This window comes from Staurois parvus, unplaced genomic scaffold, assembly GCF_062004578.1.
Source record: "Staurois parvus isolate SC_StPar_1 unplaced genomic scaffold, SC_StPar_1.0 ptg000007l, whole genome shotgun sequence".
Taxonomy (NCBI): domain Eukaryota; kingdom Metazoa; phylum Chordata; class Amphibia; order Anura; family Ranidae; genus Staurois; species Staurois parvus.
In genome coordinates this window covers 1,495,187-1,519,071 of record NW_028317803.1, presented here as the reverse complement: position 1 = coordinate 1,519,071, position 23,885 = coordinate 1,495,187, and the positions used below count along the sequence as shown (strand labels likewise).

At 40.0% G+C, this 23,885-nt stretch overlaps 1 long non-coding RNA gene across 1 annotated transcript in view; it reads left to right on the top strand.

Annotated features, from left to right (window-relative positions):
• The window catches only part of LOC149474279 (uncharacterized), a 28,505-nt gene extending 5,285 nt beyond the window's left edge, over positions 1 to 23,220 (top strand). Inside the window, exons 2-4 of the long non-coding RNA XR_016311478.1 lie at positions 20,675 to 20,765; positions 21,824 to 21,900; positions 23,155 to 23,220. This is a non-coding gene — a long non-coding RNA (uncharacterized LOC149474279). The remainder of the gene's footprint in view (positions 1 to 20,674; positions 20,766 to 21,823; positions 21,901 to 23,154) is intronic.
• Positions 23,221 to 23,885: the final 665 nt, after the last annotated feature.

The following is a 23,885-nucleotide window of genomic DNA, read 5'->3' as shown; positions in this document are numbered from 1 at the left end:
CTATCGGTTTTTGATAAAGCATGCATTCAATTACACTACCAAAGATGAAAAGGAAAAAAGTACTGCAAAACATGTATTATACCAAAAGGATGGTGGACGTTTTTTGTTATTATAACACTGACACTAAGCAGCTGGTTACAATCAGGAGAGATCCCCTAAAATGAAAATAGCACACTTAACATCAATCATTGCAATCCATATAGTTCTCCTGGAATGGATTTTTATTCTCAGATTTCACTTTAAAGCAGAACTCCAGCAGTAGATTAAAATAAGCAGCCCATTAAAAGTAAAAGAGAAAAGAAGCAACTTTTGCTGAAACTCCCACCTTCAGTGTGGAGCCATCCCCAGCAGTAATTATCATAGATATTTCTATCTATATACCATCAGTGTGTATGTGTGTGTGTGTATATATATATATATATATCTATATATATATATATACACACACTATATTGCCAAAAGTATTGAGACACCCCTCCAAATCATTGGATTTGGGTGTTCCAAACACCTCCATAGCTATAGGTGTATAAAATCAAGCACCTAGGCATGCAGACTGCTTCTACAAACATTTGTGAAAGAATAAGTCGCTCTAAGCAGCTCAGTAAATTCAAGCGTGGTACCGTGATAAGTTGCCAGCTGTGTAATAAGTCCATCCGTGAAATTTCCTTGCTACTAAATATTCCACGGTCAACTGTTAGTGGTATTATAAGAAAGCGGAAGCAACTGGGAACAACAACAACTCAGCCACGAAGTAGTAGGCCACGTCAAATGACAGACCGGGGTCAGCGCATGCTGAAGCACACAGTGCGCAGAAATCGCCTACTGTCTGAAGAATCAATAGCTAAAGACCTCCAAACTTCATGTGACCTCAGATTAGCTCAGCAACAGTGTGTAGAGAGCTTCATGGAATGGGTTTCCAAGGCTGAACCACCACTCCTGGGACCATCACTGACGGACCTGCAGCCATCTTTGAAACATTTACACCATTCAAATGTCCTACTGCAGCTGAGCATCTCATCACTGTACTGCGCTTGAAGTCTTCTATAGATATCTGTGGGTTTTACATGCTACCCCATGCACTCACTAACACTGTTGTCTGCCATCTTGATTAACGGTCTCTGGACTGGCCTGCGACATGTGTGCCACCTATCAGTGATAGGACACACTTGCCACTTACTAGTGTGTGTAGTACCACCATGCTAGCATCCCTTTTTATATCTGTAAAATTAAAAATCCTGGTTTGACTTGGACACACCTAGTCTGAGTTTTATAGAACATTTGTTTAGCTCATTACATGAAAGTAAGGTTAATAATATAACTTAGATTATAAAATCTTCAGTTTTACTCAAATTAGTTGATGTAAAAATGAATACACCCCAAAACAAAAATTGCTACATCTAGTATTTTGTATGACCTCCATGATTTGTAAGGACAGCACCAAGTCTTCCAGGCATGGTATGAACAAGTTGGCAACATATTGCAACATCTATCTTTTTCCATTCTTCAAGAACAACCTCTTTTAGAGCCTAGATGCTGGATGGAGAGTGATGCTCAACTTGTCTCTTCAGAATTCCCCATAGGTGTTGGATTGGGTCCAGATCAGGAGACATACTTGGCCACTGATTCACTTTCACCCTGTTCTTCTTCAGAAATGCAAGAGTGGCCTTAGATGTGTGTTTTGGATCATTGTCATGTTGGAAAAGTGCACAACGACCAAGGACAGTAGAGCAGTACATCTGTGAATTTATGATACCACCAATGAATTGCAGCTGCCTGACATCAGTAGCACTCATGCAGCCCCACAGAAGGACACTGCCACCACCATGCTTTACTCTACAGTAATGCACCATGCATTTTTCTTTTACTTCTCACCTTTGCTACGCCATACAGCTTTGAAGCCATCAGTTCCAAAAACATTTATCTTTGTCTCATCACTCCAGAGTACAAAGTCCCAGTAGTCTTCTTCTCTTTCAGCCCTGGCAAATTCTAGATGGACTTTTTGTGCATGGGCTTTAGGAGAGACTTCCTACATATATATATATCTATATAGATAGATAGATAGATAGATAGATAGATAGATAGATAGATAGATAGAAAGATAGATATATTTTTTTTTGTATTGTTATTATCATTATTATTAACCTTTTCAAGAACTAACAGTAAACTTTAGTTATTTTAACTGTTTATTTGCCTGTACACAAATGGTAAACATATTTTTTAAAGTGGAAATAAACCCAAAAGCAGGCATTTACTATATTGCACCTTAGCAGATGTGATGGCTGCATTAATTTTATTTTTTCAGGCTTTCTTTCTTAGATTTTTCTCTGGTGACCCAACCAGTAAATCTGTTGTTTTTCAAAAGAACAAGCTCTCCAGCAGAATGTATCAGTCACAAAGATGATACAACCCATTTAACCCTGGTAGAGGTGCTTAAAATGTTCATTTTTTTATTTATGTACAGCCTTTATTTCAAAAGGAGGAAACATTGGCTGGGCATTTTTATAAAGTATTAGCTGGAGCTGGCTTCAATTTGTTAGTGTATTTAGATCTGCTGGTTCATCTAACACTTCCCTTCCCCTAGACTGACAATGCTATTGTCTAAAGGTGCCCCTGTGGGGGCATTCTAACACAGGAGGTGTTACTGGCCAGGTCACCAGGTGAAAACAGAGGAGGAAAGCCAAAGAAAAGAAAACTGATGTAGCTACCACACAGAGGCATAACGTGAAGCTTGTGGGCCCCAATGCAAAAGTTGACCTGGGGGGGCCCACTACCACACGCAACTTCCACCACGTGCCAACATACTCTGAAAGTTATTTCAGATCTTTATTTACATATTGAGAGGTTAATTCAAAAGATTTTGGAGAAGCTGTCCACATATAGATATACCTCTCCAATTATTTTGAATACTTGTAAGCAGAACCAAGTGTAGAATGTAAAAACGCTTGCAAGAATATATTACAACTTTTATTTCCATTCTCCCAGTGAAATCATTAAACTCTCTCTCTTCTATCATTTTCTCTTTTCTTGCTCTCTACTCCTTCTCTCTTGCTGTCTCTGTCTCCTAAATTCTCAAACTTTACTTCTATCTCACTCTCTTTCCATTTCTCTCGCTCTATCTCTCTCTCTCTCTCTCTCTCCCCCCTTCTCTCTCATTTTCTCTTTGCTTCTTTTGTCATTTTCATTTAATCTCACTCCATTAGTTCAGTGTCAGTTCACACCAGAAACTGCATGTGATATGCACAGTGACATACTGCAGTTCCTGTACAATTAGCATGCAGTTACGCGCAGTGCGATCTTAGCCCATTCATTTTGAATGGACAGAAATTGCACTGCACCTCAAGTATTGCATGCACTACTTTTTAAAATGCACTGCAACAAAAGTACCATGCGATCTGGTATGGGCACACACAGTGTGCTTGCAACCTGTGTTTGGGGTGTCCTTAACTTCTTAATGACACCCACTGCAGATCGCAAATGGAGTGTGTTTTGCTGAAAAAAAAAAAAGTTTGGTTTACTGCACACTGAAGGACTTTTCCATTACACATGCTCAAATAATACAGGCAGGCAGTGTCCTAAACATTCCTTGAGCACTTTTCAGGCAAGACTGTAGTAACCATGATGTGAAAGATAATGCTGCTGTCTGGTGAACAATCACCACATTAACACATTTTATTTGTCTGTACCGAGTTTGGACTGCGGAGCCTGCCAAGGACAATTCCTTGTCTGTCTTACACTGAGCACTGACTGAACTGACACAGGGAGACAGTTTGGACTGCAGAGCCTGCCAAGGACAATTCCTTGTCTGTCTTACACTGAGCACTGACTGGACTGACACAGGGAGACTGCCCTCAGCCTCCAAACAGTCACAACTCTTCCTGTTCTCTTTTCATCTTGTGTCTAGTTCTAGATAGGAGATCACAGGGCATGTGAGGAGGGGGCTGGGCAGAGAGAGATAATATATTTCATCGACAAGGCTTCTTGACAGGATGACTAAGGGGTAGGTGTTAACTCTTTCAGCAAAGAAGAAAAACAGTACATTATGATCACGCCTGGACTGGCCATAGGGCACACCTGGCATGTGCCCGGTAAGCCAGGGCCGCTGGGCTTAGGATGACCAGGGCACACAGAAGGAGGTAAGAGGCGACTGCGGTCTGGCCTGGACTAATACAGACCTCGGCCGCTTCTCACCTCCCACTGTGTGGATATGCCCAAAGCAGGGCTGACAGAAGGAGCGGCCGTGATGACTCCTGAAGACAAGCAGGAAGCACGCGGACACCTCCTCGGCTGGTTGCTGCACTGAAGGGAGAACGGCAGCCTCTTCTTCTTCACCCGCACCTGCCGGCACTGTGACAGGTCTGTAGTGGTTGTGGATGGGTATATTTGCTAGAAGGGCTGTCTCTTTGCTGGAGGGGCTGTCTCTTTGCTGTACAGGTTGTCTCTTTGCTGGACAGCTGTCTCTTTGCTGAATGGGCTTTCTCTTTGCTGGAGGGACTGTCTCTTTGCTGGATGAGCTGTTTCTTTGCTGGAGGGCCTGTCTATTTGCTGGAAAGACTGTCTCTTTGCTGGTGGGGCTGTCCCTTTGCTGGCCAGCTGTCTCTTTGCTGGACGGGCTGTCTCTTTGCTGGAGGGGCTGTCTCTGCTGGATGGGTTGTCTCTTTGCCCAGTTAGGTCCAGCAAAGTAAGATCCTTGTCCAGCAAAGAGACATCCCGTCTTTGCTATATGGGAATGTCCCTTTGCTGGCCAGCTGTCTCTTTGCTGGACGGGCTGTCTCTTTGCTGGAGGGGCTGTCTCTGCTGGATAGGTTGTCTCTTTGCCCAGTTAGGTCCAGCAAAGTAAGATCCTTGTCCAGCAAAGAGACATCCCATCTTTGCTATATGGGAATGTCTCTTTGCTGGATTGGGCCATCTCTTCGAATATATAGGGGCACTGTGATTAAATCTCTAGGGGCACTGTAATGTAAAGGGGCACTGTGATATAAAGAGGACTGAGCTTTAAAGGGGCACTGTAATGAATACAGTTCCCTTTATATTACAGTGTCCCTTTATATTACAGTGCGGAGGACTGACTCAGTGAATATTATTCCCTCATTCCGTCACCAACTGCACCCACGAATGCCCTTGCACCCCAACCTCCCCCGCCCCCGGAAATTGGCTGATCAGTCTAAATTTTTTGTCCCAGTCCAGAGCTGGTGACATAATTTTTGTACCACAACAAGCAATGGATGTTATGTAGAGTGTGGAATATTGAAGAGAAAACTGCCCTGGGTTTAGCTTGTGGGAGGTCTATAAATCCAATATCCCCAAACATACTACATGAACCCCATTGAAGTCCATGAGAGCCAAATTATATTTTCATGGTCCTTTAAAGGCCACTTTGCAAATGTTTGTTTAAAAAAAAAGACATGGGTAAGTGAACACTGTCATGGGGAACATGAGCCAATGCAAAAATAATAAAAAAAATATTTTTCAGAACGGAGCAGGTGTAAAAAAAAAGGGCTTAAAGCAACACATTAAAATACACAATTCCTTTTAAATAACATACTTGGCTGATGCTACAGACCCGCACAAGAAGTGTTGCACCTGTACAATGTACTCTTGCAAAAGTGACATTTAGGGGAAAAAAACTATTCCAGCTAAATTACAGTTCTCAGTCATCCTGTTTCTGTTTGCACAAAGCAACACAGAGTCCCCTTTTAAAGCTATACCAGACCCTTGTTACTGGATAAATGTCTGGTTTGGATTTTGAGGTGGAAACCATACCATTTTATCTTTTCTTGTACAATCTTTTTTATTGGTATTAAACAAGTTATAGCAAATGTATAACCACATTTCAAGACAATATATGTTTGGCAAAATTAGTATCCAAAGTACAGTGATATGTAACATAAGTCAGTTGCATGAGAGAATCAAAAGTCATCAGTGGTTCCAAAGAGTGATACAAAAGTGCAAATAAAATATAGACAGCACGCCAAAAATAACAAAGCGAAATAATCAAAAGATTCAGGTACCATAGAGTAATTGCATTCAAAATAAGTGTGAAGTGCATGAGGCAGATCAATAAAAATAAAAAAACATATACATGTGGTAAGAGATGAAGGGAAAGGAAAGAAGAGGAAAGTAGGGGAGAGAGTCCACCGCCCCAGACACACTCAGGATTCAACATGCAATGAATATGGGGTACAAAGGAATCAAGGTTCCAGGAGGGATTTGTCAAAACCCAGGGGTAGGATACTATCCACCTATGGTTGCCAAATGTTTAGATGCTTAGGAATCCTATCTTGAATAGTCACCTCTATTTTGATGTGTTTCATAGCTTGGGTGATTCTATTTCTGGTCTCAAGAGTGCATAATGTCAGAGACTTCCATGCTCACATAATTGTTTGTTTAGCTGCTGTCATAAGTTGGAGTAACAACTGCACTTGGTAGTATGATTTAGCAAAGCTAGGATGGGGTCTGGCTCTAGAGAAGTATTGGTCAGGGTGCAAGCCATGTGGAAGGTCTCAATCTAAAAAAGCTTTATGAGCGGGCAAGTCCACCAAATATGAAGATGTGTGCCCACAGCTCCAAAAGCACAAGGAGGGATAGCCAGGTACAAATTTAGATATCCTTACCAGGACCAAGTACCAATGCACGAGAACTTTATAATTTGTTTCAAGCGCTAAGATATTAGTGGAAGAAGATTTGGTTGCTGCCCAATTATCATCCTAATCCTCTCTTTCCAGAGATATCTCCAGGTCTGTAGTCCATTTTGTAGTGTAGGAGGGTATAGTGAAGGATGGATTAGAGAAATGAGTGTACAGTTTAGAGATAATTCCTGGTACATGAGGATTTGAGTTACATATGCTCTCAAAGAGGGTCAAACTAGAAAGGGAAGATTGTAAATGTGTATATCTCAGGAAAAAATGGGTGATTTGGAGGAAATTAAAATGTTCATTGGGTGGAAGGTAAGTTTGTTCCTGGAGGGAAGAGGACGTTTTCAGACCTGTATCCATTGTGAGGTCTTTCACTTAAACCAAGCTTTCACCAAATTCAAAAAGAAGCTGGATTGGAGTAAGTTGGGTAAAAGGCTGGTTTATCATAAAATGAGAGTAAAGAAACATGGGGGGACAACAGCTTGAAATGGCCCTTAAGTTTATCCCATACGACAAGGGAATGTTGTGTTATTGGGTTGGTGATGGATTCATGTTCGGAGTAAAACAGCTAGAGTAGGTTAGCAATAGACAATGGATATAAATCCACTGCCTCCAGTCCCACCCATAATGGGATTTCATTAGTAGCATGATATAAGATGATCTGAGCTAATTTGGCTGCTTGATAGTACTTATGAAAATCAGGGACCCCTACACCACATTGAAGTCTGCTCCTTAATAGTATTACTTTCAGAACTCTAGGTTTTGTGCAGCCCCAGATATATTTATGAACACGGGTTTGAAGGGCTCGGAAAAAAATAGGAAGGAACTGCTATAAGAAGGACTCTAAACAAATACAGAATCTTAGGTAGGAGGGTCAGTTTGACAGCTGTGATACGTACAAGCCAAGAGGGAAGATAAATGAGATAGCTACAAAGTTACATAGATAGGCTGGCTGAAAAAAGACAAAAGTCCACCCAATTCAACCATTAAAATAAAAAAAAGTTAGAATCCTACACCCACATTGATTCAGTGGAGGGCGAAAAAAAACAGCAAAGCATGATTAAATTTGCTCCTGCAGGGGAAAAAAAAAAAAGAAAAATTCCTTCCTCATCCCCTGAGAGGCAATCAGATATTCCCTGGATCAACCTTACCTATAAATGTTAGTATCCAGTTATATTCTGTGTATCCAAGAAAGAATCCAGGCCTTATTTAAAGCAATCCACTGAGCTGACCAACTCTTGAGGGAGTCTATTCCACATTTTCACAACTCTTACTGCGAAGAATCCCTTCCGTTTTTGGAGATTATATGTATTTTCCTCCAGACGTAAAGAGTGCCCCCTTTTCCTCTATGATGACCTCAAGGTGAATAACTCTACACCGAGTTCACTATATGAACCACGGATGTATTTATACATGTTGATCATATCCCTCCTTAATCTCCTCTTCTCAAGAGAGAACAAATTCAGTTCCTCTATTCTTTCCTCATAGCTGAGCTCCTCCATGCCTCTTATCAGTTTGGTTGACCTTCTCTGTACATTCTCCAGTTCCCCAATGTTTTTTGTGAATTGGTGCCCAAAATTGAACTGCATATTCCAGATGAGGTGTTACTAATGATTTGTACAGGGATAAAATTATATCTCTCTCTCTGGAGTCTACACCTCTTTTAATACAAGAGAGGATTTTGCTTGCTTTAGAAACTACAGCATGGCATTGCATGCCATTATTAAGCTTGTGATATACCAGAACTCCCAGATCCTTCTCCACCATTGATTTCCCCAGGTGTACCCCCCCCCAGTGTGTATGATGCAGGGGCGGACTGACAACACATGGGGCCCCCAGACAATAGGGGTTTATGGGGCCCCTGTGTTCTTGCCCAAACTCAAAAAAGCCTATGAAAAAGTTACCAGGGGCATCTCATGGGGACTTTTGTTAAAGAAAGTTATTAAGAGGTCGTACAATAAATTACCGTATCACCCAGTAAATGGTCTCCATTCAGTAGCCAAAAAAGGCATACAAAAAAAGAGAGGCTGTGAAAAGAAATTCACAAAGAAAGCGGCTACATTATGAACAGAATGTGATACTCAGAAAAATTTCCAAAAATTATGCTTTATTACACATACAAATTTGACATATGGGCAATCGCCCTGGTTTACCATCACCTCAGTATGAGACAATACACACAGACCTAAAACCATATAAAATGACACCAGTACCGGTCTAAATACCTGTGCAAAAAGGACAATGACTACAAGAGTCTAAAGTCCCTGTGGCACTGGCGCATAGGTGAACACTTCCCAAAGGAGGTGTATACAAAAAATTATACCATAGGTATACCATAACACGTGTTATAAATATGTAGACTATGCTACTACCAGAGTGGTTATATCCCAAACAGGGAGTTTCAAAAAATTATACCATAGATATAAATATCACATGTATGCAGTACGGCAAGCACAGTATGCGTCAAAAAGAAGGCATGCCTCAAGGCCTATATGAAACAAAACATAAATGTCATGTAAATAATGCAGTACATTCCTATGCCGGCACAAGTGGTTGGGGCCCATTCATCTGTGATTATTACCAGCTGTTTCCTAGGGCTCTTGAAAAAATATGCCCCATTTTTATCAGGATGGAAGGGTAGATGCATAAAGCAGCGCACTGCTTGAAATGGTTTCTTCACCACTATATGTGGACTACATACCACTTTCTGTGAGAAAAACAAGACACATCCCAATAGATCTTCTGCCTGTTGAAATGCATGTGGTATATCTTGTTTTCTATACAAGGCACCATGATGTCCCCATCCTGTAGTGAAACAGACAATATGTGGAAAGTCACTGAAAGAGCTTACACTCTATATAGGATATATAGGTCATATATGTCACATAGGACCATATATCTAGTGTCCCGCAACAGTCCACTCTCCACCTGTGCAATGGATAATAGGAGAGGAAAGAATATCCTTCATAGGTACTGCCATACAAGGCCAAAGAGGCCAGGGAGCCACCGCTGACATCCGCCGATATACCGCGGGCTCCAGCCTCTTCTCGGCGCCTGTGCTGCCTAGGCTTGCCTCATGGCATGTGAAAATGGCTTCCTCCTTGTAGGTCAGCGTGCGTTCCACCTAATGCGCATGACCGGAAGTGACGTATCTGACGTATGACGTCAATGCGTTTCGCCGATGGGCGTATCTCACTCAGCTTCGTCAGGACCAAGCTGAGTGAGATACGCCCATCGGCGAAACGCGTTGACGTCATACGTCAGATACGTCACTTCCGGTCATGCGCATTAGGTGGAGCGCACGCTGACCTACAAGGAGGAAGCCATTTTCACATGCCATGAGGCAAGCCTAGGCAGCACAGGCGCCGAGAAGAGGCTGGAGCCCGCGGTATATCGGCGGATGTCAGCGGTGGCTCCCTGGCCTCTTTGGCCTTGTATGGCAGTACCTATGAAGGATATTCTTTCCTCTCCTATTATCCATTGCACAGGTGGTGAGTGGACTGTTGCGGGACACTAGATATATGGTCCTATGTGACATATATGACCTATATATCCTATATAGAGTGTAAGCTCTTTCAGTGACTTTCCACATATTGTCTGTTTCACTACAGGATGGGGACATCATGGTGCCTTGTATAGGAAACAAGATATACCACATGCATTTCAACAGGCAGAAGATCTATTGGGATGTGTCTTGTTTTTCTCACAGAAAGTGGTATGTAGTCCACATATAGTGGTGAAGAAACCATTTCAAGCAGTGCGCTGCTTTATGCATCTACCCTTCCATCCTGGTAAAAATGGGGCATATTTTTTCAAGAGCCCTAGGAAACAGCTGGTAATAATCACAGATGAATGGGCCCCAACCACTTGTGCCGGCATAGGAATGTACTGCATTATTTACATGACATTTATGTTTTGTTTCATATAGGCCTTGAGGCATGCCTTCTTTTTGACGCATACTGTGCTTGCCGTACTGCATACATGTGATATTTATATCTATGGTATAATTTTTTGAAACTCCCTGTTTGGGATATAACCACTCTGGTAGTAGCATAGTCTACATATTTATAACACGTGTTATGGTATACCTATGGTATAATTTTTTGTATACACCTCCTTTGGGAAGTGTTCACCTATGCGCCAGTGCCACAGGGACTTTAGACTCTTGTAGTCATTGTCCTTTTTGCACAGGTATTTAGACCGGTACTGGTGTCATTTTATATGGTTTTAGGTCTGTGTGTATTGTCTCATACTGAGGTGATGGTAAACCAGGGCGATTGCCCATATGTCAAATTTGTATGTGTAATAAAGCATAATTTTTGGAAATTTTTCTGAGTATCACATTCTGTTCATAATGTAGCCGCTTTCTTTGTGAATTTCTTTTCACAACCTCTCTTTTTTTGTATGCATCTCATGGGGACCCCTACTGACCCCGGACCCTCGGGCAGTGCCCGAGTTTCCAAATGGTCAGTCCGCCCCTGATATGATGCATGCATATTCTTAGCCCTCAATTGCATAACCTTACATTTATCAACATTAAACCTCATTTGCCACATAGTTGCCCAATTAAACAATGCATTGAGGGCGGATTGTAAATTGGAGACATCCTGTAAGTACATTATTCCACTGCACCGCTTTGTGCCATCTGCAAAAACTGAAATGGTATTTTTAATGGTATCATTTAATACCATACCGTTCTGAGTATGAATCATTAACCACTACTCTCTGAATACGATCTTTTAGCCAGTTTTCTATCCATTTACATATGGATTTTTCCAAGCCTGTAGACTTTACCTTACACATTAGCCATGTGTGGGGAACTGTGTCAAACACTTTTGCAAAATCCAAATATACCACGTCCACCACCACCCCTCTGTCCAAAGTTTTGCTCACCTCCTCATAAAAAGAAATAAGATTTGTTTGACAACTTCTGTCTTTCATGAACCCATGCTGTCTATTGCTTAACATATTTTTTTTTCCAGCAAGAAATCATCTATGTGGTCTTTTATTGAACTCTCCAGTATCTTCCCAACTAGTTAAACTAACAGGTCTATAATTACTTGGTAAAGATTTTGACCCCTTTTTAAATATTGGCACCACATTGGCCTTATGCCAATCCAGTGGTACTATGCCAGTCATTAAATAGTCCCTAAAAATTAAAAACAATGGCTTTGAAATGACAGAGCTCAATTCTTTAAGGACCCGTGGGTGTATGCCATCCGGTCCAGGTGCTTTATTCAACTTTATTCTGTCTAAATATTTTTGGATCATATCAATTGTGAGCCAATGTGGATCATCTGGAGCTGTGTCAATACTATGCCCATTATGGACAAGAGCTCCCCCATGCTCCTTTGTATACACAGAGTTGAAGAAGGTATTTAATACATTTACCTTCTTTGTCCCCAGTCACCCACTCTAGATGATTTTCTAAAGGGCCTACATGCTTGGACTGGACCTTTTTACTATTAATATATTTGAAGAATTTTTTGGAGTTGATCCTGCTATCTTTTGCAATCTGTCATTCATAGCATGGGAGGATAATTGGTACGGAAGAGGTGGGAAGAGCAGGATGCAAGCTTGATACCTAAATATGGAAGCGCGGAGGTAGTCCATTGGAATGGAAAGACACTCTTCAGATAGTGCCACATTGAAGGTTTTAGATTTATGTTGGTTTACCTCCAAGCCTGATATCGTAGCAAAGCTATATAGTAGTTTGAGGAGATTCATGAGCATTACACTAGAGGATGTGACAAATAATAGTTCATCAGCTGCAAATAAGCAGAGTTTATGATGGGAAGAAGCTATTTCTAAACCTTTAATGTTAGGATCGGTTCAGATTAATAGGACAAGGGCTTCTATAGCAAGGGCAAAAATCAAAGGGGATAACGGGCAACCCTATCTTGTACCTCGTTGTATGGGAAACAGTTTAGAATAGAATCCAGAGTATTTAACATATGCCTGAAGGTAATTATATAAAGAAAATCTAGTGTAGGAAATCGGGGCCAAAGTATTGTAAGTAGACAATGAGACAGAGTCAAAAGCTTTTTTGATGTCAAGTGAAAGTAGGTGTAGGAGTATCCGACATGAATGAGCTATGTGCTGAAGCAAAATCACCCTCCTAATATTATTGCTGGCTTGCAGATGAGGTATAAAACCTACTTGGTCTTTATGAATCAAACTTCCTATGAGCAGGTTACATCTAAGGGCCAGGATTTTTGCTAGTATCTCGACATCTAAGTTAAACAGGGGTATTGGTCTATAGTTAGACCAGGTGGCATGATCGGTATTTGGTTTTGGTATCATGGAAATAATTGCTGTCAGTGTGTTATGACCAAAAGAGTGTTACTTTAGTAGGACATTGGAGGTATTGGTTATTAAGGGGGCTAGGATATCTACAAATTTTTTATAGTATGTGGCTGGGAAGCCATCAGGGTCTGGGTGTTTATGGTGTTTAAGTGTCTTTATGGCTTTTGTGACCTCCTCAACAGTGACAAGTTGTTCTATTAGTTCCCGATCTGCCTCTGATAGTTTGGGCATATCTAGGCCCGAGAGCAAGGAATTGACCAGGTCCAGAGAGAAAGTTATATCAGTTTTGTATAGATAGGAACGCCTTTTTTGAAACTCAGCAAGAACTTTAACAGGGTTACTCACGTAAATAACCTTAGATTATTAAATTTCATTCATAGAAGCTATAGTACCGGCTTCTATGCATGGAGAAGTCGGGCGGGCATAGCCGACATTCTTGAAGAGTGCAAATTACAGCTCCTCCAGTTCTATTAACCCCTGCCACATTACTGCAGTAAGGGTAAGGGGATTAAGGGAGGAAAATTTTAAGGAAATCAGAAGCCAACAGAGTAAGGGGCCAAGCACATTAACAGGAAATAGTGTCCCCTTTTCTGATTTTTTTTATTTTGACCAAATTTAGGCTTTAACATTTTTAAGTATGAACACCAGAGATTGTTGATCCAGCAATTATCTGGTTGCCTTAAAAGATCAGGATGGATATTTTTTTCCCCTGTTGAAACCAATTGAAACTTGCTTTAAAGATTTTGACTTCTTCTGAATCAACCATGGGAATATGGTTGTGTTGATGGAGGTTTTAAATCATGTATTTATTCATTAATTAGTTACTATTGGTTGAACTATACAGACTTGTGTCTTTTTTCAGCCTAGCTATGTATCTATGCAACCTAGAAGTGTATGTATTTCAGTGAAAAAGACTCCAAAATATTCTAAGTATGTGCACTCTTTGACATTTTGTCAGCAAGGACTCACACCAGCCATTTCTAAATCAGGATATCAACATAAGAGTATATTTATTTCACTGAAAAAGACCTCTAAATAATATATTGTGTGTGGGAACATTCTTTAATCATTTGGCTGGGCCACTTGTCAACATTACTCATCCCAGACAGCTTTTAATAAAAAATCAGCATTATAGTGTAGTGCATGCAGTATTTCATTGCAGAAAGTTCCCCAATATAATTAAACACTCATCCCCAACACAAAACTAAATTGGAAAAATCTGAAAACAATAAAAGACAAATATCAAAAAGGAAGTGTAGGATCCAAACAGCAAGTGGAGTTGTTGCTGACATGCACACAAAGGTATATCCCCCTGAAAACACTCTGTAATTGCTTTCAAACGCAATAAGAGTGTGCAAAACACAGTCCCTGGAATTCATTGAGAGTGCTACAGACACTCTTTAGAATCCCATTACACTTCTGCACACCAAGTGTCAGTATAGGCAACAGTTTCATGTACCTTCCAGGAACAGGTGCATGAATCTGTCACATGGAGGGGAGAGGAACTGAGGCTGTAATGTCCATACTTCATCTTCAATACATGTTCAGATCCCTGCTAATTAGGACAATGCTGGCTGTGCAGCCAACAATGTCATAACATCTCATCATCCCTGGATCCATTCTGCTGCCAGCCAACAGACTCCCAGCTGATAGGTGAAAGTAAACAAAGGGTGGGGATACCGTCTGGCATCATTGTCCAAAAATGTCCACTGTCATGTTTGGGTAATGATGTCAGCCAGCATTCCCTCGCTTTTGTTAACTTTCACCTGTCATCCAGAGGATCTCCTGACTGGTAGCTGAATGTGGTTAGGAATTTGTCATTAGTTGTTATGACACCAGCAGCCACTGGCTTCATAAGAACCAGGGAAGCCCTGTGCAAGAGGATGCACAAATTGCCCTAATCTGAGTTGGTCTTAATGTCCATTATTTTGAATTTGTGCAACTAAAGGAACAGATTCATAAAGTAGCAAATAATGATAACTACCTAAATCTGTCAAATGTGGGGATCTCCTAAACTAAACTGTCAGAAGGGTTTTCTGAATTACGCGCAAGCCATTTAAAGGGTCATTCCATTAAAATGTATTGTACCAACTTTATTTAATTCTTCTCAGTGAGTCTGTAACTCAAGGTATTTTCAACAACAATCAGCAGTATCTAACTCTTCCTGTAAACACTCTGTGATCGCTCCTAAATTTGCTATAAGAGTGTGCAGAACACAGTTGGAAAAATTCACTTAAGCACTACTGACACTTTTCTGGTGGTATCAACCTATAAATGGCCTGCACCAGATTCAAAAATCCCTCCTGCCAATTTCAGTAGTTTACCAACATATGCAAGAGATTCAGATAGTTTTTAATACAATGTGGCAATATTAGTGCACCAAATGCAATAGTAATTACCTCCAGTTCATAGATATAAAACTGGAGGTAACTAAGACCAACTGTAAGTCGGTGAACAAGGGGGAAGGCAAAGTGCCTGTCTCTGTAGGCTATGTAGCAGATCACCATGTGTGCCCCCACTAACACCTCCCTTCCTCACCTGTCACAAGTTGTTACGGATGCTGCCGACTTCACATCTCACAGGCCCCTGTGGATCTTCCTGTTGTCACTTACAAAGAGTGGACCTTATAGGGAACTAGTGTCTTTGAATCCCACAGTTGAAAAAAATCCTCAGCTACAGCTCTGTCTGTTTGAAAGTTTCAGAGTTGGGAGGAAGCTATTCCCACCAGATACATGAATCTGTCATCCTCACTGTCATTTGTCATAGACACCCATTATGAATTCCCCTGACTGTGTCTGTGACTCAGTGTAAATATAGATTTTTTTTTCTGCAATAGCTAGAAGCATTCAACTTTCCCTGGAAACACTCTGTTATCTCTCCCTAATCTGCTATAGGACTGTAAAGCACACTGTTAGCATGCCAATGACTCTGAGTAAACACAGACAGACATTTTCAGCAATCAATACCAGTATTAGAATGTAGCTTTCTCTGCAGTCTGTGATCTTTCCCTCACTAATTTATGTTTAAGTAAACACAAACTGAACAAAAGCTATTATGAACCCTGACATTTTTATAAATAAGATTGGCCCTTCTAAATCACATGGCCACAGTGCAAGGTCCATGAAGGCAGAGTCCATGAGGTGCATTGTTAGTATTTGGTTGCTATGGGCAGGGCTAGTTCACCAATTTATTAAACCATAAATGACTTGAATGTTACTCAAAAAACCCACTCAATCCTCTATCAATGATGAATCCCTCAACACTTCCTATGATGCAAAAACGAAAAACAAAAAACAAATCCCCTGTAGCTGATATTCACAAGTGGCCTATGCTCACTAGACATATGATGCAAGTCTTACCCACAGAGCTATAATGCGTGCAAATAAATACCTTCAATAAATATGAATGACACCATAAAATGTATACATCTAAAGATAACAGTTCATCGGGCATAGAAGTGCTCAGTTCTTAAACACCCATAAAGTACAGTGCTGCTGTGCTCTCCGTGACCCCCTCTGGTGTTTCCACATTCAACAGAGGTTTTTGACCCCCTATTGCCAGCGCAAGACTCAAAACAGATTGTTTGCATCTTCCCTGAACACCTCTGTCTGCTCCTTCATTGTTTATTCCTCCTGCACACTTTCCAGCAAGAGCTTTTGGTAAGATCCCTCAGCAGTATTCAAGTGGCTAAACAGGCTGGTAATTAACCAACTTCACAATGCATTCCACCACTCCCACTGAACGTCCTCATTCATATCATATTTATTGAAGTTATTTGAAAGCATTTTAGTGCTGAGGGTAAGACTTGCATCATGAATGACTTAAGCTTGGGTTTAATATACAGTATATACAAGTATAATATATATACACTGCTCAAAAAATTAAAAGGACACTTTTTAATCAGAGTATAGCATAAAGTTAAAGCACTGCCAGAGCCCTACAAAATGACCTCCAGAAGGCCACTTGTGTGAATGTCTCTGACCAAACAATCAAACAGACTTCATGAGGATGGCCTAAGGGCCCAATGTCCTCTAGTGGGTCCTGTGCTCAATTGGCATTTGCCGTTGAACACCAGAATTGGCAGGTCCACCACTGGCTCCCTGTGCTTTTTGCACATGAGAGCTGGTTCACCCTGAGCACATGTGATAGACGTGGAATGGTGGCGAACATTATACTGCCTGTAACATCGTTCAGCATGACTGTTTTGGTGGTGGGTTAGTGATGGTCTGGGGAGGCATATCCATGGAGGGACACACAGACCTCTATAGGCTAGACAATGGCACCCTGACTGCAATTAGGTATTGAGATTAAATCCTTGGACCCATTGTCGGACCCTATGCTTGACAATGCCCAGCCTCATGTGGTGAGAGTATGCAAGCAGTTCCTGGAGAATGAAGAAATGTATATAATTGAATGGCCTCCATACTCTCCTGACATAAATTCAATAGAACACTTCTGGGTTATGTTTTGGTTCATCCGATGCCACCAGGTTGCGCCCCAGACTGTCCATGAGTTCAGTGATGCCCTGGTCCAGATCTGGGAGGAAATACCCCAGGACAACATCCATCATCTCATTGGGAGCATGCCCCGACACTGTCCGGGATACATACAAGCACGTGGGGACCATACAAACTACTTAGTACCATTCTGAGTTGCTGCAATGAAATTTCAACAAAATGGACTAGCCTGCTGCATCATTTTTTCACTTTGATTTTCGGGGTGTCTTTGAATTCAGTCCTCTGTAGGTTGATAATTTTCATTTCCATCAAACGATGGGGCATCCTTACGTTCCAATAGATATTCAGCATGATATTTTTCCCCATTGAGATTTCATCTGTTTTCATTTTTTTGAGCGGTGTGTGTATATATATATATAGACTGACCATTTGGAAACTCGGGCTCTGCCCGAGGGCCCAGGCTCAGTAGGGGGCCACATGAGATGCCCCTGGTACCTTTTTCATAGGCTTTTTTTAGTTTGGGCAAGGACACAGGGGCCCCATGATCCCTTATTGCCCGGGGGCCCCATGAGTTGTCAGTCCGCCCATGATATATATTTATATACATATATATATATATATATTATTTGTTTCATTGCTGTTGCATGCAAAATATAGACTTCATTGTGTTTAGTAAATGATCTGGCTGCTGAAAAGAGCAGAAGATACATTTGTAGGCACACCTGCTGGATGACAGTACAATTGTCATCTTGTCACTTGCACAAAGAAGTGAGTAATAGATAACTGAGAGTGAGGCAGTTCAGCATTGTGCAAGCTGTTTATCTATCCACTCGGCTTTTCCAGATCAGGGATTGTCAAATGTAAAGCATACTGGGCATACTATTGTTGTGGAACTAAATAGCCTTAATCAGTAGAACCAAATTAGAGACATGATGTGTTGCAATTGCAAAGAGCAGACTCACATTGACACATAGACGCTGATTTATTAAAGCAATTTCACAAGTGCTGTAACTACAGAGGTTCTGCAATTGTGTAAAAACAAGCATCCTGGAACTTATCGAAGCTTTACAGCGGCTGCTCCATAGTTGTCCCATATTTAAGAACAAGGTCTGTAGTTGTACACAAACTTATAGAGCCTTAGCAGCTCTAAGCTGGTGCTAATATATATAAAATTACTTTTTAAGGGCTGCTGTAGTACTTTATGTTTTCTCTACAATATCCAGTGTTAGCTCAAGAAAAGATGAAATACATATACAAACTGTGCAAAAAATATACCTGAATTCAAACACACCATTCTTTGAAAGAAAGCCATTTATGTTCTAAATCACATGCTCAGAATCTAAATAGTCATACTGCGCTCATTTTTTCTGCAACTTGGCTGTGCTAATGCTTTTTTTTTATATATAAATGTGCCATGTTATGGAGATGCCCAAGTGCCCAAGCTCAGCATCCCTGGTCTAAACTTAATTTTAGCAAATGTGACATGCTCAATTTATTTCAAAATGTAGGTACAGTGACTTTAACATGCTTAACCTTGTAAGAGCATTAATATTTTGTCAGATATTCATATTATTTCCAATTTGGAAAATTTTGACTGTACATATGTAAGCAATTTAGATATTCAGTGTTTTTTCTCCTTTTTTGTGGGGAGGAGTTTTTTTGTATTAAAATGCTGTATTTTGTTTTATTTCTTTTCTTTATGCTGTACACGTGTTTATGAGGTGTCTGCATATTTGTGTAAGCATAATAAGAACAAATCCCCATCTGTAATGAATGTTATGAATATTGATAAAAGAAAATACAACAAAAAAGAAGCCATCTATAAATCTTCATTAACCTTCATCTTGTTCTAATGAGAGAGAGAAGTGTGTGTGTGTGGTTCAATTTTTACCTTGCTAGATTTGTTTGGACACTACTTTCTTAATTTTTTGTGGTGGGTGATATTTATTGTTCTTATGCACACAAACATCTTAAATGTTTTTTGTTCTGTTTTTGTCTTTTTGTTTCCACATATTCTTCTCTGCTGCCCCTTTGACCAGCAGCAGTCCACATTTGCCAAGAGAACCATTATGAAGGTTCTCAGCGAATGGCTCTGGGAGAGATCGCCATTTCCCAACCTTAAGCAGAGGTCTGAGGTTATTCATTGTTTTCCTTTTTTTTTTCTTCTTCTTCTTTCTAGCTACAGCTGGTCAGAAGAAGTCTCAGAAATCATAAGGTCTGTCTGCTGAGGCTGTGGTGGAGAAGGATTGTCCATCTTGAGTTATCTTCTTCTGAGGATGAGGAGACACTTTCATCAGCATCCTCAGAAGGAGATAAAAATCAAGGGGAGGTATCAGAGGGCTTCAGAGGACACTAGACTGGAGTCTCATGAGACTGAGTCTGAGGAGGGGGCAGGACCTGAGCCACTGCCACAGGATGAAGGCAAGCACAATTTTGATTGGCCCATCAGACATGTGGGCATTTTGGGAATATTCATTTTAATAATTGTATGATTATGATGCTTTTTATACATGCTTTTTTAGCACAAACAGTTTGCATAGAACGTCACAAAAAAAGGGAGACAGTAGAGTTATAATACAATACAATATAAGAGAGATAGGAGGGTTCTGCTCAGGTTTCAGTCTAAGAGTCTGCAGCAGGTGTTTACACTTGTATCTCTTTATCTTTACAATGGTTAAGGCCTTGACCTTCTGGCAGCCTTCTGGAATGTGAATCCAGAAGGAAATCAACACAATTTGACACAGATGTCACCAATCAAAAAACTATGACAGTGGGTTTGAACCCCTCCTCAACCTCTTAGTTTATCCAACATAAAGCCAAAACTTTCTATTGATTTCCAGTAGGGCACCAAATGATGTCATTTGAGTTTATAAATATCAAAGTTTCCTAAATCCAGTGTTTTCCTAAATCTGAAAATGCTTACTAGGATCACGCACTATTGTGAAGTGAGTTGGGTAACTGTGATACAATCATGTACTTCACATTGTTCTGTTTTGATCTTTTTAAACTATTGTGTGTATTGCTAGCAAATGTTCAGCCATTTTGATAAGCAGGCTCAGTGAAGCTTGCTTCCACACTTCACATGTTAATGTCCTTTTGAAACGTATCCTTTATAGTAGGCAAAACAAGTTTTTTTAAAGTGTAGCCTAGTGGTATTACATTAACAAAACCTTTCCTTTTTTTACTCACTAACTCACTTGCTGTTAGTTTTATTTAGCTCAACATAATGCAATTTGTTTTCTTTTGTTCTTTCTTTATAAAATAACTTGGATCTGTAAGGTCCTTACCTCACCCACCTTCACTGTAGAATAATCCTTTGGATGGGAGGAAGCAGCACAAGCCCCAGAGCCCCAGGGATCAGTTATTGAAGGTAAGAAAAATTGCTGACTTTATTTCTATCTCAAATCTTGTTTTTTGTTGAACGTAGGGGAGGGGAGTTTAGAACAGACTTTTTGGATGATCACTCTCAAGAAAGTCAGGGACAATTAAGGCACTCAAGGATGGATTTCTGTTTTAGTGTAGGGAATGGTAATACAATTTTTACTGAGACCATCCTTGGCTACACCAACAATCCCTTGGTGTCCTCACATCCTTTGAAAGCTTCTGGCCTCTGCATTAGACTGGGTGACATTACAGGATATCTGGGCTCCAGAAAGCAGGGGAAAATGGCTACAGGGACCTATTAGTGTTCATGACCCAATTGAAGTGGATGATGAGCTAAGTTAAAGTGTTTTACACAACCCTCCTTGCCACAAACAAACATCTAGCCATTTCAGTGCTGGGATGCCACAACTGCAAGGAAAGACTATTACTTGGTATGAATGTCAGCAGAAAAATTTGAGCAGATGCTAAAAGGTTTATTCCCCCTTTCAGGTTTTCCTGCTGCCAACACTGACATCCAAATACTTCACCTGAGTAACTTTTCTGTCCTATAACTATTCAAAAAACAGAAACTTTGAGCAATCTGAAACAGAAAAAACAAGCAAAGAACAAATGCTTTTGGAATGGAAGTAAAACAGGACAGCTTTTTCATCAAGCCACTTTCCATGCAGAATAATTGGAATCGCTTCTTATTTGTCACAATGTTAAACACAAGTCCTAAAGTGGTGTGAAACCTTTATAATGGACATCCAGGTAGCATCTAAATGTGATAGGGTCTGAGTAGCTTTCCATATTGTAGCCCAGATTCTTGACAACAAATATAATATACTGTAAAAGTGTCCATCTTGTGTATATCTTTTTAAGTGTATTCACATCAGTTTAGTTACAGAATTACAAATAGGACCTTGCTGTTAAGCCTAGGGTTTTATTGCCAATGCCACCATTCAATGGCCACTATTGTGCAAATTATTTAGGCAAAGATTATTTTCACTCATGTTATGGATTATTTCATTTTGTATCCTTGTCTTTGTCTTTCTATTCCCATAGCATCCCATCAGGCTGGTGGTAACCACTTTGGTTTGGGTCCCATCCACCTCTTGAAACAGAGGTCAGGATTTCTGCAGGTGAGCAACTCATATTCACTGGATACATTATTTTCTTCTTTGTGGCTTTTCAACTAGCTTTGCTTGTATAGATTAGCCCTACTCAATCTGAGGTCGTTCAGATGTCCAATTACAAATATTACACACTTCCCATAGTTTTCCAAGGACAGTGCCCAGCACCCCATGCCCTTTCTTTGACAATATCTTGCATATTAGCCTTGAAAATGACCAGAACTGATTTTGAAGATTAACCCCCTTCCACTGATTTTGGTAGTGTTCGGAATAAAGTTTGCATGTCCCAGAATTTATGAAGAGTTTGACGAGTTGTTAAAGATTCAATGTACTATGTACTTAATGTATAAGATAGGCAATTCTTACATTATTTAATACATAGTATAGATGTACCTTACTTTGAGTTGTTTTGATATGTACTTAATATATTTAGATAATTAGGTATAACACCAATGGAAACACAAATGCATATCTGCATCATTTCCTGTGTTTCCTTTAAAGCTAATAGGAAGGTTAACCAGTGACAGCTGTGCATGTACTGACCACGTCCTACATACATATATACTGTGTGTGTGTGTGTGTGTATATATATATATATATATATATATATATATACTCTAATGAGGTTGCTATTGCACATTGTAAAGTGAGCATTTTATTAGGGTGTGCTGGAGTTGCGTATTATTATCACCCTAATTTAGTTGTGACTGCCACTTGTTTTTCTTCTGTACTGACTTTTTTGATTGCCGTGTCCTTGTCACAAAGGTTAATTTAATTCATTCATTTTGGAATATTTCAGGTAAAGCATGTTGCACATGTGCAAGCTGCATGCTCATTTGTCACATTATTGCTTGCTGTCACTTTTGAAGGTAGGTGTCTAGTTGAAGAATGTGTAGCAGCTAGAGGGTCATGCCATTTGCATAAAGCACTAAAATACTCTTTCTTAGCAGACTAAACATGATGTTTCTCCACTTGCTGAATACAAAATGTACAACTGTCAGTTCTAGAGCATTGCAGTTTCATCTTTCACATATTCAGAGGCTTTTACATTTACCAACATATTCATTTTCAATTACAAAAAGTTACATTTTATTAGCCAAGGCTATGAAATGCATATTTATTGCTTCTTTCAAGCATTAAGAAAATGAAATGCAGAATCTGCTTAAATCAACTAATTACAATTTTAAAAATGTGTTACTATATGGAAAAATAAATCTACAAAGCATTGTGTATATCAATATAATTTCTATTGTTACCTCCTAGCATTCGGTGTTTAATGAAGAACAAGTTACTGCCTTCAAATGTAATAAAAAAAATGTCTTTGCTGTCTTTTGGATTCCTTTTACTTCTCATATTATTAAATTTTTCCCATTAAATGTATTGTATTAAAACTTTTATGAATGCTGATATTCTCAGCTAACCTATTAAAAAGCTCAATTGTAGCAGGAAAATACTAGCATACAAACTAATGTTACAGGTTGCAGTCCTCATTTTCAGTGCAGCAAAAGTGCAGGAAATGCATACTTAGATGCCAAAGTATGAAAAAGTGGGCTAGGTCTCCATAGAAGTAAATTTAAAAAACAGATAGAATAAGGGTTCTCTTTATAAAACATTTGTTGGACAAATGTCACACATGTTCATATAGGCTGGATGGATTATACTGTATTTTATGTAATAGATTAACTATTTCTGGCCCTGCTGAGCTGGATAAAGTTCTGTATATATGAGTAATTCAGCATTTCCAGGTAGGGAATGTGTGATCACGCCCACTGCCCCAGTTGTGCTGTTAGCAGTGATGTGTCAGTTTTTACTTTCTGCAAAGGGACTGAAAACAGGCTCACTAAAAGCATCACACACTACACACAGTAAACATTGTTAGGTGCACTGTTAACCCTTTCATTGTCCCTAGATGTTACCCACTTCCCAGCCAGTATCATTAGTATAGTGACAGTGTATAATAGACAGTGTATAATATTAGCACTGTTCACAGTATT